This window comes from Engystomops pustulosus, chromosome 4, assembly GCF_040894005.1.
Source record: "Engystomops pustulosus chromosome 4, aEngPut4.maternal, whole genome shotgun sequence".
NCBI classification, from domain to species: domain Eukaryota; kingdom Metazoa; phylum Chordata; class Amphibia; order Anura; family Leptodactylidae; genus Engystomops; species Engystomops pustulosus.
The window spans coordinates 98,554,341-98,567,856 of NC_092414.1; the positions used below are offsets into that span (position 1 = coordinate 98,554,341).

A 13,516-nucleotide genomic window follows, 5' to 3' on the forward strand; every position below is an offset into this window, starting at 1 on the left:
ACGAGGGTGCGCTGCTACAAGCAGCTGCGTGCTGAAGATGGTGAGTAGGAGGGGTAAAGAAGCTACCGGGGCGTGGAGTAGCCGCCTCGTGTAACCTCAGATGCGGCTACTCCACGCCCCAGTAGTCGCATAAGAAAATTAGCATAAAAGTCAAATAAAAGTTACTAAAAAAGTACGGGGACGTGAGGATTTGCCCTTAAAAGGGCTCTCCTCACGTCCCATTGATCCACCTACCACCCGATCTACCTTTATAGGTAGATTTGTGGTGGTAGGTTCCCTTTAAACTGATGAGAAAATAAATATAACAGTCCTGCAATATTTTCTTACAGTAAAAGAGGAAAAACAGAACAGCCAAAAGCAAACATAAAGAAAACATGGCTTTAAAAAAATACTTTGATGATACATTGGCCTCATAGAGTAGAGAATTAGACAGCTCCATGTACTATGTAGTAGCCTGGCTGGTTTACTACAGCTCAGCTCTCTTTCACTTGTCAATAATGTGTGAACAATTCCTCAAATCTTGTTTTATTATTGATGGTTGAGAGATATCTACAAATCTTACTGTGATGCCCAGTGATCAGCCTGAAAACTAACAGACTTTATTATTTATCATGAATATTAAACAAAGACATATTAACATATTAACAAAAAACACTATTTCAGAAAATAAATACACCAAAACAATACAATTATTTTCTAATTCTCTCCAGTGTTATGGCTGATCAGTGTGCACGACAAAGATAATTCTAGAAGATGTTTCAGACTCCAGGGTTACTTGTTTGTTCTGTGTTAATCCATCTTTCATACAACTTATCTTTCTTGAATTACCTGTTTTCCCAACAATCACAAAATGTTTTCGAAGCATTTATTGTTGTATCCTTCTTTTGATGCCATATTGTTCCATTGTACATGTTGCAATCAGCCTGTCTGTGGTTAAACTGAACTCATTTTAAAAGCTGTTACCTACTGAGAGGGAGCAATTGTCCAGGAACCCACATCCAGATGTCCCACCAAGGGAAGAACAAAGCAATGTTACTCATCGTACCTGCAACCCAAAGAAAACTTTGAATTAACAGGCAGGCAATGAACTACAATGCTATGTGTCATTAAAAGGTGTATATCACCAGATTTGTGAGGCAACATTTCTGTATCACTCTTCACACGACTCCTAAGTTATAGACAGATCCAATTAGTATTTTATGAGGTTTTAATAACCTGTCCAGTAATGAATGTGACTGTAATCTTAGCTTTCACAATCTAACTTTTACAACATTTGTGAGAAAAGTTTAGACACCAATGCTCCATTTGCATACAATCCTGTATATTATTCCATGTTTACTCAGCAAAAAAATGTGTTTTACAGGCAAAAATAATACTATAAACACTATATTAATAGGCTAATTCTTCACAAGTAATGACTAATCTCAAGAGTTTCACTGTATCTATATGGCTTCAGAATACAGTGTTGAGTAGACCTGATCTGTGCTGGCATCAACATTGACAGAATTACAAAATGGCATCCATTCTCCCCACGCAGCTGCTTAGCCAGTCCATGTACTGGATGCTAACGAACATTTAATTTTGTACACAATTAATCCTGAATCAGGTTCCAAATATGGGGAATGCACTTAACTCCTTCCACCTCTACTTGTGGGACAAGCTGCTGAGACCACTGAAACTGCAACCAAGATGATGGGGCTCATTTACTAAGGGTCCGGCGGATGCATTTTCACTGGACACGCGCTTACCTTCACCCGGCAATGGATCGTGAACTCCGGCGGACCTCGGCGGACTTCAGCGTAGCAGCGACACGTCGGAGGAACTGCCTTAGTGAATCGCCGGAAGACCCGAATCCACCGCAGAGAACGCACCACTGGATCGTGAATGGACCGGGTAAGTAAATCTGCCCCTATATATCCTGACTACTTTACACTTAAGCCAAGATTCCAGTCATTTGAGTTTGGAATATGCGTTACAATTCACGTGCATTATGGTGCACATTATATTTACTTTGGGTCTGTTCACTGTTAATGTAAATGAGTAATGATTTTGCTTTATGTATTCCTGTTTCTTCATGTCAGAATATTTGACAGGGTTAATATTGACCAATAATTACTGACATTGGTGATTTCTAAAACATTCCATTATCTATACCGGATAGCTTTCCATTTCTTTGTATTGACTAACTTCTAAGAAGGATGCACTGCACATTGTTGCATATGTCAGAATTTTTCATGCATACCTTCAGATTATGTAAATGAATAAAATGCTAGTTTAAGCATGCACTGAAACCAGAAACTAAATTAAAAGTCTCTACTAAAACCTAAATCATCAGAGAAGAATGTTTAAAACTGACAGCAAAGTAATTTTAAGATAGGAGAGATAGTCATCCATTAATACAATCCAGGCTTGAAGTAAAGTATGAAGATGTCTTGTATTTTAGGATAATTTATGGTATGGTATGTAAAGATGTAAAAACATAGAGATCTACTATATATGACTTCTAAACAACCCTCTAAGTTATGACAACAAAAAAGATATATATGGTAGGTGATCCAGGCAACTATAATATGTTCTTGTAGTTGGCCACAGATCCTTTAAAAACTCAGATTTCAAGATATGTAGATTGTAAGATGGGGTATATATTGTACATATTTTAAGGTCACTTTAAATTTCATATGTGATACAGAAAATTTTCCAAATAACCACAAAAGACAACAGCACATTTGCACATCTACATATTTTACATTAGTGAAGGCTGAAAAGCCTAAAATACTTGTATATGCTTGTTAGTTTATTATTTTATAAAATAATGTTTTACACCTCTCTGTGAAAGAGGTTTAGTTGGATATGTAACGAACTCTTGCTTTATGAGAATGACAGGTGCTCCCTAATTTAATCGAAGGAGGAAGGGGGGGCATGGTGACACAGTGCCCTAAGACTCTCAATTGACTATTTCTGTTGTTCAGAAGCATCGTGTTGTTGGAAGGGTTAATTGCATTCTGTAGTATTTTTGTGTTGCCCGCCTTTTTTATGAGGTGTTCTTCCCGCACTTTCCTGTCAGATATTATTTTACAGATGTTGCCCTTTGACTGACTGAAGATCAGCTATTATTGTTTAACAGCTGAATCTATGGCAGAGCTGTAACTGGGCAGAGTATCACCGCTTGGAAGAGGGGAGGTGCTGGAGCTAGAGAAAGAAGCGGGCGATGTGCTTTAGAGTCGGGATACCAAGTGAAGTATAAAGCTTGCAGGAACATTGCAATCTAGCTTGTCAGCAGAAGAACATTTGACCGTGCCGGAACTTCGGCCAGGAAGAGCAAGAGCTCCTATGAATAATCAAGGCTTGCTCATTACCAGTGACAGGGAGATGGTGGCTTCACTACATCATCTCCGCAGTCGACGCTGATTCAGTAGGCAGTTTCCTCTGGTCTACATCAGGTGGTAAGAACCCTAATATTAATAAGTAAACTGTTTAATTATTTTTTAAAGTTTATAAAGTTACTAATTCTGCTTCTAGTGTTTGGTCACAGCCTTCGCCAGCTGTTTCTGTTTGTAAAATGGTAATTCCTAACATTGAGAATGGTTCTGGGGTGATGTAAATAGCTTTAAAGGGGAGCCTATAATTTGTGAATTGATTTCATTAGGATTCCATTTAAGGAATCTGTTAAGGAAGCATTTGGAAGAATGAGTTTATTGATATTTTGTCACTTTTGCCGGCAGCCAAGGATTAGGTTAGGCATGATAAAAAAGAGGACTTTTTTTTTCTAAATTAATTTTTAATTGGATAAATGCATTTTGCATTTCTTATGCTGTTCTTACTGAGAAATTTCCTAACATTGCTATGGGTTTATTTCAACATCAGGAAATAATAGTTAATCCATCAATACAATGGGGTGTAAAAGATATTGGAATCTGGGTTAATTTGATGTTGTCACATAAATCCCCTCCTTCAAGGCAAGCATCCTCTAGCCAAACTTCTATGAGGAAAGGGGTTTGTTTTGCCTTTAACGAGTTGTCTTGCAAATGGCTTACCAATTGTAGGTATAGACACGAGTGCTCCTTTTGTGGAGGCCCTCACCCAGTTGCCAGATGTTACAAAAAAAAAAATCAAACATCCCAGCAGCAGTTGGCAATTAAGGAACATCTTTCAAAAAACCGATGCCAGTGACCCTGGAAAGAATGCTGCCCTGGTTAAGGTGGTATCCAGATCAGACAAAAGCTAATTTTTAGTTGATAGCTTCTTAATGGTTTTCATGTCCCTGAATTTTTGGGTCGAGGATGTTCTTGGGTTAGTAATTTAAAATCTATTGACTTGCATTCTAACATTGTAGCTGGTAATTTACTTAAAGAAATTGAGTTAGGAAGAATTGCAGGACCTTTTAAATCCGGAGAGTTTAGGATTATTCACCATTTATCATATCTTGAGAAGGAATCCTAAATGATCAGGTAGATAAGGGCTTAGCTTCGGTGAGGTATGGTTCATTTGATGAAGCTGTGTCTTTATTAAGGAAACATGGCTATATGACCCTGCTTGCTAAGGCTGATATAAAGTCAGATTTTAGATTATTGCCAGTCCATCCTGAGGGCGCGTTCACTTGCACTTTTGACACATTCCAAAGGCTTCAGCCTGGATCACATGCTGAGCCAACATTGCATTTGCTAAAACGCAATGTTACTTAAGCATGTATTCAAGGCTGAATACAAAAAACATCAAAAACGCATCAAAAAATGTGATGCAACGCATCGTGTGAACGCTCCCATTGGGTTTCAATTCTTTGAGCTTTCTTTGCAATAATGAATTCTATTTTGATAAATGTCATCCCATTGGATTTTTTATGTCCTGCAATTATTTTGAGAATTTTTCTTCATTCTTACAGTGGTCAGTTGAGCAGTCAGTATGGGTAGTGTCAGTTTTTTGTTCTTTGGTCCTAAGGATTGTTTGATTTGTTTTGAGTTGTTGAATACACTTCTAGAATTATTTGGTTATTTTTGTTGTGACACATATGAAGCTTGGTTGCTTAGAGTGGGCTTTGTAGTGGCATTCTTTGCAGCCGTTAGAGTCAGCGAGCTGGTTTGTAAAAGTAAGAAGTCACACACAGGTATTTTGGTGGAGGATTTAATCGTGGAGTAGCATTCTGTTTCTATACTGTGGAGGAGATCTAAAACTGATCAATTGGGCAGGGGTAGGTGGATTAATTTGTGGGTGGTTGGGTGGTAACTTTTTATGTCTGGTTTTTAATTTGCAACATTGGAGCAAGTGTAGGCCTCAAGTGGCTGGTCCTTTGCCGCTATGTAAGGATTGCTCCAATGTTATGATGTACCAATTTAATGCAGTTTTGCATAAATGTTTATTTTATTTGGGTTTGGATAATTTAAGGATTTTTTTGCATTCTTTCCTTATCGGAGCAGAGACTGAAGCAGCACATCTGGGTTTTAGTGATGCAGTATTAAGAAGAATTGGTAGATAGGAGTCTGCTCATCTAAAGTTAATTGTAAGACTACATTTGTTATTACCCAACTAATATTTTGTTTTTAGGTTCCCAATAAGTTGTGTGGATCTTTGGCCATTCTTTTGTATTTTAGGCACAGAAAAGAGCTGGAATCTAGGTTTTAATCCCAAATTGTTGAATGTACAGGCAGTCCCCGACTTACAACGACCCGAGTTACGACTGACCCCTAGATACGACAGGTCCTCACCCACGCATGCAGGGCCGAGGACCCCATTTGTTTCTATGGTTGACCCATTCCTCGGATCGCAGTAGCATTTATTTACCCTAAATAACCCTTGCAGTAATGCTGGATTGACTTGTGCTGCTCTTCTGTTTGCCGCCGCCTCCTTAGTGATACAAGCGGAGGGGGAGGTGGTATAAAGTACACATGTTCCGTGCGCATAAAGTACAAGCCACTGGTATCGTGCGACTGCGTCCTTAGTTACACTCCCCTCTGCTTGTATCACTAAGATAGCGGTCCCGTTATATCAGTGGCTTGTAAAGCGCTTCCGTGCACATAAAGAACAAGCTGTTGATATTGTGAGACTGTGTCCTTAGTTATACCATTGGCTTGTTCTTTATGCACATGGAAGCGCTTTACAAGCTACTGATATAACGGGACCGTGATCTCAGTGATACAAGCAGAGGGGTGGGTAACTAAAGAAGGAAGCAGTCGCAGGATACCAGCGGCTTGTTCTTTATGCGCACAGAAGCCACTGATATAATGGGAATGTGATGAAATTAAGGGGGGCTATAAAACATCAAAGAAGTTGGGGGTGAAATCTGAACAGGAGCACAAGTATCAAAACCTACTGTACATTTATAAAACTACCAGATCCGACTTACATACAAATTCGACTTAAGTACAAACCTACAGTCCCTATCTTGTACATAACCCGGGGACTGCCTGTATTTTGGTTTAATTTTAGAGGTTTGAGATGGAAAAAGGTAATTTGGGAAGTAAAAAAGTTACTTTGTATTTGGCCTCTTCCTAGTGTTCTGATCCTGCACGTAGAAGGCAAGGATTTAGGCAAGGTCAATATATTGGAGTTTCTGTGGGAATTAAAGAGGACCTGTCACCGCGGCAAACCCACAGAGCAAATGTGCCCCCCATAATCCTCCCCCCAGCCCCTTTCTCCCTGGCCGTTTTTTTTTAAATTTATGTGCAGTAAATGGATTTAAAACCATCCGACCTCTTACCAAGTAAGAGGTCGGATCGTGTATCCGGCGCGCTGGCAATCGGAGTTATTCATTAGGGCGCGAGCCGACACACCCCCAGCACGCTCCTGCCAGTGGACACATTGGGGGTCATTTACTAAGGGCCCGATTCGCGTTTTCCCGACATGTTACCCGAATATTTCCGATTTGCGCCGATTTCCCCTGAATTGGCCCGGGATTTTGGCGCACGTGATCGGATTGTGGCGCATCGGCTCTGGCATGCACGCATACCTTCACTCAGCCCGGCTCGGTGTATTCCAGTGCGTTCCGATGCTCTTCAGCACAGTAGCGCCACCTGGTGGACGGCGGAGGAACTACCTTAATGAATCCCGGCCGGACCCGAATCCAGCGCAGAGAACATGCCGCTTGATCGCGAATGGACCAGGTAAGTAAATCTGCACCATTGTACGAAAAACTGGCAGCGATGTGATGCCGTTTTAAAGAAGCCCGGCTCGGCCACAGCCACAGTGCGGGGCGGCCGGCAATGAGAATAAGCCAGGTTGCGGCCGCAGCCGCTGTTAGTGCGGTGCGGCCGCACCGCAGAGAGCCGGCAGCGATGCAATGCTGCCGACTTCTCGTACAATGGGGCACATTTACTTACCCGGTCCAGTTGCGATCCAGCGGCGGGTTCTCCGACGCTGATTTGGGTTCTGCCGGGATTCACTAAGGTCTGTGCGCCGATATTCACCAGGTGTCGCTGCTGCGCCGAGGTCCGTTGGAGTTCACCTGCTTTTTTCTGGTGTATGTGAGTGCTTGATCTTGCGACACAAATGGCTTTTTAAATTCTGCGGTTTTTCCGAATCATTCGGGTTGTCCGGTGGCCACGCCCCCCGATTTCTGTCGCGTGAAAGTCGGCGCGATTGTGCCAAAAATCGATCGCGTGTGCCACAATTCCGTGAAATACAGCGCAAAGAGGAAATATTCGGGAAAAACCCGACGGATTCGCGGCTGCGGACCCTTAGTAAATGTGCCCCAATGTGTCCGCTGGCGGGGGCTTGCTGGGGGTGGTAAGAGGTCGGATTGTTTTAAATCCATTTACTGCACATAAATTTTTTAAAAAACCACTAGGGAGAAAGGGGCTGGGGGGGAAGATTATGGGGTGCACATTTGCTCTGTGGGTTTTCCTCGGTGACAGGTCCTCTTTAAGGAAAGATTTGGCAAATTTAAAATGTTTACTCCCTGATACCATGCTAGTCTTTTCGGAAATTATCCCACACCTGCTGTGGTGGGGGAATAGTGATTATATGGAAAAAAATCAGTAAAAGAATAGAACAATTCAGAATTATTTACCCTTCTTAGGAGGTATTTTTTTACAGACACATACATTTAGAGGGTTTTGTTTGTGGCTTGTATAGAGCCGATTCTGTGCATCTCACCTTATCGTGATTTTGTCTCCCAGCTCATGCCAGGTAGACTAAGTTATATAGATATGCTGTCAGTTTGTATTTTCTAATTATTCAGTTTTATGTAATTTCGTTTGGATACTCAATAATAAAGCATTGTGGTCAGTTTTTAATCCAACATGGTCTATTGTGTTATATTTATTTATAAGTATTAAGTTTATTTCTTATGGAATGTGGGATTTCTGTAACCATGTGTCACCAGAAAATGTATCATTTTTAACCTTTACAAGCCTTCAGGATTTGGTAACTTTTTCGTTTTTTTTGGTAACAATAGTTTTTTAAAGGGGTGACAAAAAGACATCATTTTAATGCATATTTTTCAGGCCACTCTCTAATTTAATCTAATATTTATAAAGTGTTAGAAACACAGCAATATCAAATATAGGGGGATTTCTGTATTTTTTAAAATATTATAATGGTTTTAAAGGAATAAAGGGGGATTTGTTGTTTTATCTTTATATAGAGTTAAATTACTTGTTTGGGTTAATTTTGTTTTAATTTAAAAATGTTAATATTATAGAGCTATCAGTATGGCCACCAAACCAAATAACAGCCCAGTGCTTGTGAATTCTGTAGTGGTTTTCCTTGCAGCAGTTATCTAATTTTCATCACAAGTTAGGCAGGAGTACAATAAAAAATAACGCCACATACGTAGGTAACACAATTAACTAATTATTGCATCCACTACTAAAAACTCCTTGCACACAACATGCTTTCCAAAGTGGTAGGTTTATACACATATACATGGCACCAGCTCTGGTGCCAGTGCATATTTTTGTTAGGGGAACAAAGCCCCTATTGCAGAATTCTAAGTTATATTAACTTATAACTCGGCGCACCGCACTTGGGCACGGCGCACCATGCACGAGCCCGTGCGTGCGCCGGATTCTAAAGTGCTGGAGAGCCGGTGACATCACCAAGCTCTCCGGCACACATGCGCCTGCACAACTTAGCCAGGCCTGTTTCCCCGTGCTAAATTGCACAGGCGCTCGTGTGCCAGAGAGCTCGGTGACGTCACCGGCTCTCCAGCACTTTAGAATCCGGCGCACGCATGGTGCGCCATGCCCAAGTGCAGTGCGCCGAGTTATAAGTTAATATAACTTATAATTCTGCGATAGGGGCTTTGTTCCCCTAACAAAAATATGCTCTGGCACCAGCTCACCCTGAGCTGGTGCCATGTATATGTGTATAAACCTACCACTTTTAAGTGGTAGGTTTCCTTTAATAGTAATTTGGCTCCAGTTTATTGCTACATAAATCTTCAACCGAGAAAAAAGTGATATATCACTACGACTGAATTCACATCTGTACTGCAACTTCAAATAGACATTCTGATAGAAGCCAAATGAATTCTATTCTATGGAATGGGAGACTGCCGGCATCTGTAATGGAATGTGTGGTAAGCTGTGGTAATGTATTTTAGAGTCGACTAATGAGAAAGCAGAAGCTATTTTAAAGTACAACTGTACAAAAAGTATAAAAACTTTTGCCTAGCTCTGCACTAAGCAAACATAAGCAATTCCCTAATTTACTCTAATTAGCTATCTGCAGGTGTTTAGCAGCTAGCAGAGGTTTCACTTTGCCACCGAGGCAAATCTCCATTTCCTGGTAACCATGAGAAATGGTATAGAACAGCTAGAGATGAGGAGGCTTGTAGGACCTTTAGTGATGTCACAAGCATGAGACTCATCAAATGCTTCAGGTTGTCAAATTACAAATATGTTGTCCTGCATCATTTGAAAGTCCTTAGTGTTATGGCAAAAGATCTTCAGTGATGTCACAAGCATGTAACTCATCACATGCTTCAGTTCGGCCAATTACAAACATGCTGTCCTGTTTTGGCTTCACTGCCCTGAGGTGATGTCATAACCTGGAAGTGCTCACCCACATCAGGAATAGCTGGATCTGATTTAATAAGAAATAATATTAAATGTACCAGATATTTCTGAGGCTAAGAAGAATCCAGAAACATGAAACAGGTATCGTTGGAATTGGTGCCAAAGGCTCTCTCCAGCTGTGCTTAAACTATTTTTGTCAGTACTTTATAGTTATGCTTTAAAAGAAATATTTCTCATATAGCCTCTTACTAAATACACAGCTAGGAAAAATATTAAAATAAGCTTTGATCAGCCTCAATAATAATACACATTATTTACTCTTTCTTAAAAAAAACATAATTCTCTTCTTGAAGTGGTTGGGATGTTGTTAAAAACTCTCTTATATTATCCCACCTTAGATGCAGAACTAGATTGTTTCTTGCTGACTAGATAATGTGCTGAGTATGTAAGGAGTGCCAGTTTCAGATCGCTTTATATCCTTCCATTTTGGCTTTTACTCTTTCTAGTAGAAGAACCATTCTCCTGATCTTGAAGTGGTTAGTATGATGTTCAAATTCCCTCTCATATTATCAACCCTTAGACGCAGAACTAGATATTTTTTTCTGTTTGGATTATGTGTGTATTATGTAAGGAGTGCCAGTTTCAGATGTATTTATACCCTTCTATGTTGGCTTTTTACTTGTTACTAGCCTATCTGCACATGTGCTTTTCATAAACCTAAAGTAATGGCCCCATTGGCCATTGTTTTCAGCTTGGTTTTCATTGGCGGGTGAGTGACGCCCATGTGCCAAAGACAATGGAAAAAAGCACTGCCCAGGCCATGTGGCCATGAAAACAAAGGCCATTAGGATGATTCCATTCAAAATAATGTGGCCATATCAAATGGCTAAAACAACAGCCATTGCAGGAGGTCTTAGAAGAACCATTATTCTGATCTTGAAGTAGTTGGTGATGTTCTTATTCACTCTCTCATTTTATAAACCCTTAGAAGCAGAACCAAATATTTTTTTTCAGAATGTATTATGTGTTTAGTATGTAAAGAGTTCTATTAGCAGATCAATGTATACCCTTCAATTATGGCTTTGTCCATTTCTCAGCTCTATAATGTTCCTACGGTTAATTAGAACCTGTGAAAAATACATGAATAGATAACAACATACTCAATGAATGTTCTATGAAGCAATTCATATCTAGGTTCTCCAGAGCTGATTTTTCTAATATGGGCAGAATATCCAAACACTTTAGGAGGGTAGTGGAACTTGGTATATGGATATCCTTTAGAAAAAGATTACATCAATGAGTTAATGTCAGGCATTAAGGAGTCCATTATCTTTTAAGATGCCTTAAAAGAGAATAGCAGAATAATACCTCTTCATTCCTGGTGTAATAGCGTCTTACTTTGGTGCCAATGTGGGGCACTTGACCTCTTCAGCCTTTTACCAAAGAGCTTGGGTTTTTTGAGAATACACTACAGATATATTCAATGCATGAGCCAAATTAATGGTTCATTAGGATCCAATGAATGCTTCATCAGCAGCAATTGAGAGCATTATGGTTCCTAAGAATAATGATGTTCATCTTTTGGCAGTCTGTGACCTTATCATTGACTATCCTTCTTTCAGCACTGAACTCCCAATCACTACCATTGTCTTCTTCAGCAACTGCTCACGCCTGCTCAATACTAAAAATCCTGTCTGGTCTTTTGAATGTATCAGTGCCAGCATTTGCTCCATGACTTGTCAATGTCTGCTGCCAATTAATTGCTTCATTTGCATTTTTACAATTATCCTGACAAGCATAAATTATGACCATTTAAATAAAAAACAGATTTATAGTTTATAACCCATTTAGTTATATAGAGCTATAAACACCATATTTAGCAGGTCAGAATGACAAAAACAGTTCAAGGATTTCTACACATGTAGGTCACAAATGAATGACAGATCTGTGAGTAATTACATGAGCCATGTCTATTTGCTACAATAAATTTTGAATCCTATAAAAATTAACTGCACATACAGACATATTGTTAATTCTTTTTATATAACCAGCAATTCCAGATTTTCTTCTGGTGAATTCAACCAATATCCATCATTCTCATTTTATGGTACTATTTTAACATTTCATTCGTTTTTTTTTAGCAGTCTGCCTTATAAATAAAAATGTATGAAACAAGCTCCTCCCATTACTTTATGCATTCTATTCATGACTAAACATTAGGGTCTGTAAAGTACTGTAAGCCCAATAATCCAAAGACCACCATAGTACAAGCTAAATTAAAGCAATGCCCTTCAGGGACATTTTGATCCCAAGTAGGGAGCAGGGGCGCACCAGGACCCCTGCAAGAGAAAGGCCTGCGCCGCAGCTAAGTGCTGCATAACAACATTTAATCTATAATGAGTGTCAAGTGCTATATCCATTTAATAATGTACTAAATCCACAAAATATGCATAAAAAAGTAAACAATGACTCAAGTGATTTGTGATTTCACCCACTATACAAGGAGTACTCAGTGCTAAAGTGCCCAAATACTAAAATTTGATGATTAAAGTGATACAAAAACATCCCCTTCATAAATACAGAATCAAACAATTACAATCTGTACCACAATAACTCACACACACCTCATACCATGAACTAAAAAATTAAATATATTTATATAATCTCACTGGATCCTACCGAAAAATAAATTATACATTATTTCTGGGTACTGCATACATCAAATTACACACAACTACAATAAGGAATATTTATCAAAATATCATGTTCCTGTTTATTATAATATCAATAATATTTTTCACTTAAACCCATATCCACCATAATTAAATAATGAATGGTACCCTCTTTTTATCCTAGATTCGAATTCCTTAATTCTTATTGTATGTTATTTAAAACATTACACAAACGATTTGTCATGAAATATAATCCCAGTCTTTTTCCTCCTCTTACAGATTCAAAGGATGATGCTCTCACCATATTAGCACAAGAGGTGCAGTCTCCACATGTATAACAGTCATTTGGCGGACCACTGGATCTAAAGGAATTTTGTACAGGAGATACATAGTGGCTCTGAACTAGGATGTCTTTGAGATTTCTCCTTCTATGGGCCGTCATCAATGTACTTTATGAAAGAACATTCGTCAAGGAGGGTTCCATTTTTAAAATTTGCCAATGTTTGGTGAGAACCTACCTCATTTCTCCCATTGATCAATTAAGGGTGATATGAATCAAATCTGTTGGTCTATCTGTGTTCTTTTTACACCATTTTTTATCTTTCAGTGACTGTATCATCTCTCGGAGAAACTCCTCTCCAGATCATATGCCTGTTTATTGTACAGTTCATTAGATGAACAAATCCGCTTCTCTCTTAATAACTGGCCACCCAGATGGCCCTAATCATTGACTGAGGAGGCATGCAGAAGTGCATAAACCATCTAATGTGTCTGATGTAATTTAAAGTGTATGGTGCCATTTCAAAGGCAGATATCAGGGGATATAACGATTGAGCAAGCTGTAATTTAACTGCCTGTTTATCTAGTTCTGAGGACATACGTGGCTACTGCACA

General features: G+C 39.3%; 1 long non-coding RNA gene across 1 annotated transcript; it reads left to right on the plus strand.

Annotated features, from left to right (window-relative positions):
• Positions 1-9,848: 9,848 nt before the first annotated feature.
• On the plus strand, positions 9,849-13,182 carry LOC140129047 (uncharacterized). The gene is made up of 2 exons (XR_011855274.1): positions 9,849-10,091; positions 12,902-13,182. It is a non-coding gene; the product is annotated as an uncharacterized lncRNA (long non-coding RNA).
• Positions 13,183-13,516: the final 334 nt, after the last annotated feature.